Source organism: Schistocerca gregaria, chromosome 1 (assembly GCF_023897955.1).
Source record: "Schistocerca gregaria isolate iqSchGreg1 chromosome 1, iqSchGreg1.2, whole genome shotgun sequence".
In the NCBI taxonomy this organism is placed as follows: Eukaryota; Metazoa; Arthropoda; class Insecta; order Orthoptera; family Acrididae; genus Schistocerca; species Schistocerca gregaria.
Window position 1 is genome coordinate 718,275,943 of NC_064920.1, and position 8,279 is coordinate 718,284,221.

Genomic DNA, 8,279 nt, shown 5'->3' on the forward strand with positions numbered 1-8,279 from the left:
CATCAAATTCGCAATGTTAACATTATTCAAAATGTACAATGTACAAGGAAGAAAGTGCGACGGCTGCAAAGGCACTACTAAAAGTATGTGGGCTCGCTGGAAGAACAGAGTGAACTAGAAGAATATCTCACTGCAAATAAATAAAAATAACATTTGAGAATATAATAAAAAATGCATGGATTTAATCTTCTAGACAAAAACTGAGCACTACAGTCGGTATGTACAAAATCAAGAACAACTAACATATGGGACGTTTCCCACAAGACCGTAAGTGAAAAAGTTAAATGACCTTTGATTTTATCAAGCGTTAGGGTGCTAACTCCATGACAACTAACTCGAAGGATACTGCCGAATATCTCCTTGAGATACTACCAGAAGATATGTCACACTAGGAAATGGAGTAACTATTCTGTTTGCGCACGAACAGATGGCTGTAGCAATTTCCAACTCAAGAAGGGCAAGGCACCTGCTCCAAACAACATTTACGCCGATGTGTTCCACCAAATAAAGCCGCAAATTGTTTCATATTTTACAATGACATTAAATTATTGTCTCTTATGTGGGCGGATACCTAATATCTGGAAACGTTCTCGTGTTGAGATAGTAAAAAAACCGTGCCGATTGTGATCACGCCACTGCAGAAGCACATCCGCCAATTCGTTTGTTGATTACTGTAAGAAAACGTCAGGAAAAGCTTTTATGTGGCATTACAAAGCCTTGGAGAATTGTATGAACTTTGTGCATGCCAATTTGGTTTTAGGATAGGTAAGACCGTAGATGATACGATTAATTATGCCGTAACTGCTATTGACAAGCAAAATATATGATTGGGATAGTGATTTAGCCTGAGCTTTGTATAATTTAAGATGGCCTGCTCTGTTGGCTTAGGGAAATGAATCCAACTAGGGCACTCAGCTGTAGTTTTATGAACTACTGCCAAGCATGCGTAAAGCAATAGAAAACGAGCAAAATTACAAGGACAATTACGAAATGATGCCTGCAAGTCTCAGCGAGTCGCCTCACTATTTTGGAATCTCATAATCGAACCGCTGTTAGAGATATTTCAAGAGAGTTCATTCACTAACGATGTCATAGCACATGCTAATGCCATTATGGTGACTGTATCTCTTAATTCCAGAGAAAAGCTGACGAGACGAACCTCTGAGGTACCCCATTTGGTTCAAACATGGTATTCACAGCAAAAATCTACAGTAGCTGCGAATAAAACGACATATATTCTACTTAAGCTGGTGAAAAATCGCATTTTAAACCTAGACGGTGTTTTCATTCGAAGAAGTGAAACATCCCAATATCTGGGTTCATTCTTGACGAAACGCGGAATTTGTTACCTAGTATTACGGAAATTAGTCAGAGAACTACCAAAGTTGTGTATAAAATTGTAACACTATTTACAAACGCATACAGTGACCAATATCTGCATTTGATGTACATCACGAAGCCATTTTGATAGCAGACCTCAACTTCGTCATAGAGCATGAGTTTTCCATGTTCTTTACGAAGTGAACACGGCACAATCAAACTGCGTCGCATCGAGAGAGGAATGTTGCTCGCGCTGATGCACGCTTTTAGTACAATGTTTGTCGAAGTACTCTTTGTCTTGATATTTGCACCATAGGCTTCAAAGTACTGCATCTAGGAGCTTGTCGTTGGTTATGCAGAGTTAATTTAACAAAATAATTAGACTTCAATGGCCAATACTCCACCGACAAGTTTAATGAACTTCGGAAAAATCCATGAAGCTAGTAAACGTTTCATTTAGATCTGTTTCGGTAAGACTACGTTACCATCAACGAATCTTCAACGTTATAGTTCATACAGTCTCCGCCATCTGCGCTTTGAATCGTGTCATATCACAAATGTATGTGTAAGGATCGTGGAGCAAAACGGGCGTCGGCAGGTCGTAACTAAAATAACCGTGTACACAAAACGTAAGATTAATGCGCCGACTGCCATTGCTCGTGTTTATACCACTGCTGAATACAGAATAATACACTCGTTTATTGTCATCTACTTTAACTGACAGAAAAGCTCATTACAGTGACATGTACTCCGGTTGGTGTATCAAATTAAAACAGTCTTCAGTGTATATTATTGATGAACTCTCCTGTCAAACAAACGACAAACGCCGGCCGCGGTGGTCTCGCGGTTCTAGGCACGCAGTCCGGAACCGTGCGACTGCTACGGTCGCAGGTTCGAATCCTGCCTCGGGCATGGATGTGTGTGATGTCCTTAGGTTAGTTAGGTTTAAGTAGTTCTAAGTTCTAGGGGACTAATGACCACAGCAGTTGAGTCCCATAGTGCTCAGAGCCATTTGAACCATTTTTGAAACGACAAACATATACAACGTATGTTCGACGTTGGTCAAGTTACCACGGATTTTCATTCTGGCAATGATGTCCAACACAGTGATAGCAATAGCGATGACCTGATTATCAGCGCATATAAGTAAGTACTCTCTAACGCATGTAAAACAGAATCGTCTTCTGTCTACCGTCTGTTCTACGAATTTGTACGTTTACCGATAACTGATTTGAATGTCAGTTACATCAAAAACACAAAACTGGTTATAGTCTGAAGAATGTGGTGCACAGTCCTTTTCTATTAATCATGTAAATTAACTGCACGTCTATTTCCTATATTTGAAGATTTTTTCTTAATTCATCCATTTATCATCGAATCATTGAGTGATAAAGAAACGGTACGTCCTCGCCGTGAAACAAAGTTCTTCGAAGATTAGGGTATAAAGAAATATGGCAACATGCTGCCTCTAGTACAGTCTATGACAGCGGCTAACGTTAAGAGCTCGGTGAACATTAAATTAATGTTCATAACTTTTAAACGAATCGCGGTTATATAGCGTCATAAAAACGCGTAAGAGAGGCGATACCCACATAATCATTTCAGCTCTCCCTTCCGGATCTATGCCATCCGATTTCCCTCTCGGTGGCTTAGAACAGGAACTAGTTCCTGCGACTCTCTAAAGACAGTCAGTGAAAACGAAGATCACTGAGAACGACAGAGAGAGTAAAAGACACTACTGAAGCACTTTTACGTGCGCCTGCGAGCATTGGAACTTACTTCAGTCTTCAACGCGATTCACCATGGGGCACAGGAAGCTCTGCATTATCTCAGAACGAGTAACATAAGGTGATTTCCACAGTAAATGTATGACACCACAAGAATATTGGCACACTTTCGAAACTAGTCATGGCTAAATCGATAGCTTATTCGACAAAATTGTGATTAGTGGCAGTGTTCTTGGTTACTTTTGTCACGATCAGAGACTGTGAAAGCTCTTAGCTAACATGCCTTCTGAAGCAGACTTCTCTTCTACTTGTGGTTTGATCACGATATTTGTTAGTGAGTGTCTTTTTTAGCTGTTAATTGGCATGACAAAGAATGATCATACTCTGAGACTAAAAACAAAAAGGATATTGAAAATGCCAAAACAGAGGCTGTGAAGACCCATAGGAGAAGCATTCGCTGTTCTGGACTTCCATCACTATCTCGCTTCGCCCATCGTACGTGTCGAGGTAATGGTTGCTCGGCAAGGTTTTCGCTACTGTTTTCCAGGAACAATTTGCTTACGAAACTCGTGAAAGAAAATCCTCCAGAAACAATCCACGCCTGCTTTGACTCCATACATACGTTTAGGTGATCGATTTGCAACAAGTGCGAACTTATAACCAGATAATTTTATTCGCAAAGTCAGCGACCATTTACTTTTCTTTAAAAAAAAAGTCATTTGTGCAATGCCATCAGTGGCGTAACTATGGTATGGTAGCAGCGATGTGTACCAAGGACACGATTTCTACGAGGGTGCATTCTTGTGTGAGGCAAATAGAAAGAGAAAGGGGGGAGCGAAGGAGAAGTTGGAGGGGGACAGAAGAAGTAGTATTATTATTAGGAAAAGAAGAGGAAGTAAAAGAAAAAGAGGGAAAAGGACTGCAGGCACTAAAATAGGAAAAGGGTGAAGATGTATGAAAGCAAAATATGAAGAGAATTGGATTGGAATGTGTTGGATAACAGTGCCATACGACCTACTTCTCCATGATACAGAGACTCTTGTGTCTAGTTTTAGACTTATTTATGGAACTACTCTTGGTATTCCAAGTGAGCCAAAGCAACGAAAGTGTAAGGAATACAACTTGCATTTATTATTTCGTTTTTTATGACTTCGCATTTATCGGTAATGGAACAATGAAAAAGGAATCGTGTTATTGTTGCAAACAATGCGATTCAGGACTATGTGTGTTCAGTGTTCTCAGATGTGTCATGCGAAAATGATTCACTGCAAAGCGTCCCTTCCGTTGTAAAGTCGTGTTGATTTCAACAAACGAATTAATGAGGCGGGGGAGAGGGGAGGGGCAGACGACAGTGTCGGTATTTTAGTCACGCCACTGATGGTCAGATACCCGAAATCTGATTCAAATTTCTTTATAGACATGTATCCTTCTTTGTGATTTAATCTTTAGTTTCCACAAATGTTAGTGCCTTCTTTATTAATTTTCTAACTATATTGAGATCAGTTACAAGTTGAATACAGGGACCGCCTCAGTGTGAGGAAACGTCAGAAAGTCAGTCACGATTCGACGAATCATGGTGGTCACCGTCTTGCCACCCCGAGACACTTGCAGGGAAAAGGAACGGAGGTGGTTCTGTGTATCAGTGATGACGATATGCTCTGCCAGTCAGAGCTGCTGCGAGGTGCGCCGTCTCTGGTTCGAGCCTGGAATGTGTCAGTGGCGGCGCCACCACTGGTCGATATCCTGGTGGCCGGCCGGCGCCCGGGTGACCTTGACTCAGGAGGCCCAGTTCTCATCCTGGCGAGGACGTACCCCAGTGGCGTCCTCTCCGGTCGCTGCCTGCGAGGCTCGTCAGAATCCTCTCTCATGACGCCCACCACTGTCACTCACTCTCTTGGTGTATTGACGGCGAGCATCGTTAATAGCTACTATAGGCTTCTAGTGTTCGATGCGTGTCCCATTTCCTGGCCGGCTCATTTTGTCCCCGTGAATTCATCTTATGAGCTGCTTGAATTAAGGACAGGCAAATGAAACATCCAAATCGCTCAGGTAATCTTGCAGTATATGAGTTACACAAGATTTTATTTATCACGTAAAGTCATCAAAATATTCAGTACCTCCATTTTGTATGCAACTACTCTCTTTACGTGTGTAGTGTGACTGAAATTCTTATCTTTACGAAAAACCTTGTTCTCTGATTTGGGTGAGTAGTGTTCACAATGATCTTCATGATGAGAGGAATGAGAAAATGTTGTTTTGTAACACACGAGGAAATTATCACTAACTTTCAATTATTGCGTTTGTGATATGCCAATAAGATAAATACTTATACAGAATTTTGTTTGTTTCTTCGCATTTGTTCAGTCCTGAGTGGATCCTAGGTACGATTATCACCAGTTACGAAGTCACACAAAATTCATGCTCCACCAACACAGCTCCCTCGCTTCTCACCCTTTATTTCTGCAGTTATGACCGCAATTCTTCTTCCCTTACACGCAAACGACACCCTCAATTGCAATCTACATATTACACTAATCGTTTTTTGGGTTAGTACCGTCTTTCTGCAGATGTATGAAGGAAATACTTATTTTGCCTGGAACGCTTCGCTCAGTTTACCAAAGAATCGTCAGTAACCTGATTCTTTCATACAGTTACAATAGAAACTGATGAGTAACACATCAAGAACACTAAAAACGTTAAAATCAACATATTTCTCATGATGAAGGGATTTTTATAGAAGGATAGATTTTAATATTAACATTTCATTGACGTCTACCTCAGTACAGTGATACCGAAGAGGGGAAGGCGGTGCGAATTGGGAGTCTTGAAGGAAACTTACTGGCACTCTCATGAGATGGTTTAGAAAACCGGATGACCCTACAGCGATATGAACAAAATTGCTCCCCAATTCAAGTCCCGTATGTTAGCTATTGTACAATAGGGTTCTCAGAATGACTAATCCCCTTAGATACTTAGAGGACGTTTCGCTCTATTGGGCCAGTTTTTGACATTTGCTATGCATTAGCTATGATATGTTCAGATAACTCACAGTTCAACATATTATACATTTGTTAACTCATAAAGACTTCAAATAGTCTATAACAACACCGTAGCATTTTTCTTATGCCTCATCCTGAAAGAGTCTAAGCAAGTGCATACATGTTGAGATTGAAACGTCTCTAGTCATGCCTCACAAAAGCAAACATATTGCCCAAAACATTTCTGGAAGATTCTGTTTTATTTGTCAAAACTTATGTGGCACTTCCATACAAGTTACTGCATATAATCTTCTCATCTCTTCGTTCATCATTTACAGAAGTTTTCCAATCATATCCCAACAGAATTGTTGTAGCATATGAAATGAGTTTTGAGGTACACTTTTAGTGGTCTAACTTGTGTAACAGTTAAACACTACACCTCCTGACGGTCGTCGTCAACAAGTGTTTTTGGCCATTTGGATATCCTCCTTGTTAACACGCAGTCATTAGGTAAATGAGAATAATCGATGCAGACAGTAATAAATATAAGATAATTTTTAAGTTATTTGAATAAATTCCTATGGAAATACTATAGTTTTGATGGGATTGTGTACAAATGAAGTCACACGAATTACAACATGTAATATTGCCCTAGTGCAGCGAGTATTCTCAGTTCGCTCGCCGTTTATAAAGTAATATGACAGCAGTCGGTTCTTGACGCAGTTGGACATCAAACGTGACCCTCCCTGATGGCATGAAATGCCAGGGCCCAGGAAAATTCGCGACGAAGCGAGTAGGTGAGATAATTTCATGGTACATACGATGTCTGAGCCGGATTGAAGAAATAGTAAAGAATCACGCGACGACAAAGCGAGCGGACCCGCGAGTCAATTGAGATGAAACAGGATTCTTCACAGAACAGAGCTCCATCATCCTAAATCTCATTTGTGAATATACTTCAAGTGATTTAAATGGTATAGCAATTTAATTAACAATTCTGAAAACACAATATACTAGGTTTTCGGCCGGCTATGTTCGTATATGGCCGTTAATCCCGAGGGGTGACGATGGCGAATGTAATTGTTAATTAGTGATAAACCCAAATATTCTAAGCGTTCAGGACTGTTAAATAAACAATTGTAACAAGACGAACGTGCCATAACCAGGGCCACAGTTGTATATTTCGGTTCACTTATTCTTCGCTCTTCGCCTGTCTCAGTGCACAGAACTGATACTCTGGTCGGCGGATGGCACAGAGAGAGAAAACTTGACCATTTCGAAAAGGGGAATGTTGACGACCCTGGCAGCGTGAGGATATCTAATGATAAAAGGAAATCTCAAAAACTGTTACTAAAAATCGGTTTACTAAAAAAAGCCATCGTCGATGAAAGGCCAGATGTGTCAAGGTGAACAATTTCACTAGTCCCGTAAATGCGTAACCTATGTAGGTCAATAATGAGTATTTTTCGTTGGGTGACTGGAATAGTACTGGTGACCTACCTTCGTTCTGCATTTAAGGTAATAGTTTAATTATTCACCTTACCTCACTTGATATTAAAAACGGGCCTTCTAAAACAAGTACTGTTGTGAATAAGAAAATCCCTTTTATCACTACTCAAAGAAGATCGCTGTCCTCCGCGAGGTCTGACAGGCCGCGTAGCTTTCGCTTTGACAGGCAGGCCTTCGACTATAGTGTGATGAGGGAAGATGGTAGTTCTTCTACGACCAACGGCAGCAGTGCGATCCAGAGACTCGCGTGGTTAACAGCGACACGTACCTGTGTCGGTGAAGCGAGCGTCGGACCTGGAAGCGCGGCAGGAGCCCGGAAGACAGCGAGCTGGAGTGCGTCAGCTGGAGCTGGAGCGGCGGCGCGCGGCGCGGCGGCTGTGTTGTGAGGTGTCGCGTGGTGCGTGGCTGGTGGTGGAGACGAAGCGAGCCGGCGGATCACTGGTGCACCTGCTGCGGATGGCTCGACGCCGCGCGACGTCCGCTAGGCTCCCCCCTTCCCCCGCTGGCGCTAGCCCGCCTCCTGACCCAGACACGGGCCCGGCTCGGTGATACAGTTAGCCGCTCGCGGCGGCCCGGCCGCCTCAGTGAAAGCAGGTGCCGGCTGTGCTGTGTGTGACCACCCCCTCCCTACCCTCCCCTTCCCCCTCCCCCCACCCCCGGCGCGTCACATCCCCGCCCACAGCGTGGCCCCGCCCGCCAGTCGGCCGACAGCCCCGTGTAATTGGGCCACGGTCACTGCCAAATT

At 42.5% G+C, this 8,279-nt stretch overlaps 1 protein-coding gene across 1 annotated transcript in view; it reads right to left on the bottom strand.

The window, feature by feature from the left end:
• LOC126266597 (uncharacterized) overlaps positions 1-8,013 on the bottom strand; it is a 371,771-nt gene extending 363,758 nt beyond the window's left edge. Inside the window, exon 1 of the mRNA XM_049970917.1 lies at positions 7,803-8,013. The gene's annotated coding sequence lies outside the window, so the exon portion shown is untranslated. The remainder of the gene's footprint in view (positions 1-7,802) is intronic.
• Between the last annotated feature and the right edge of the window lie 266 nt (positions 8,014-8,279).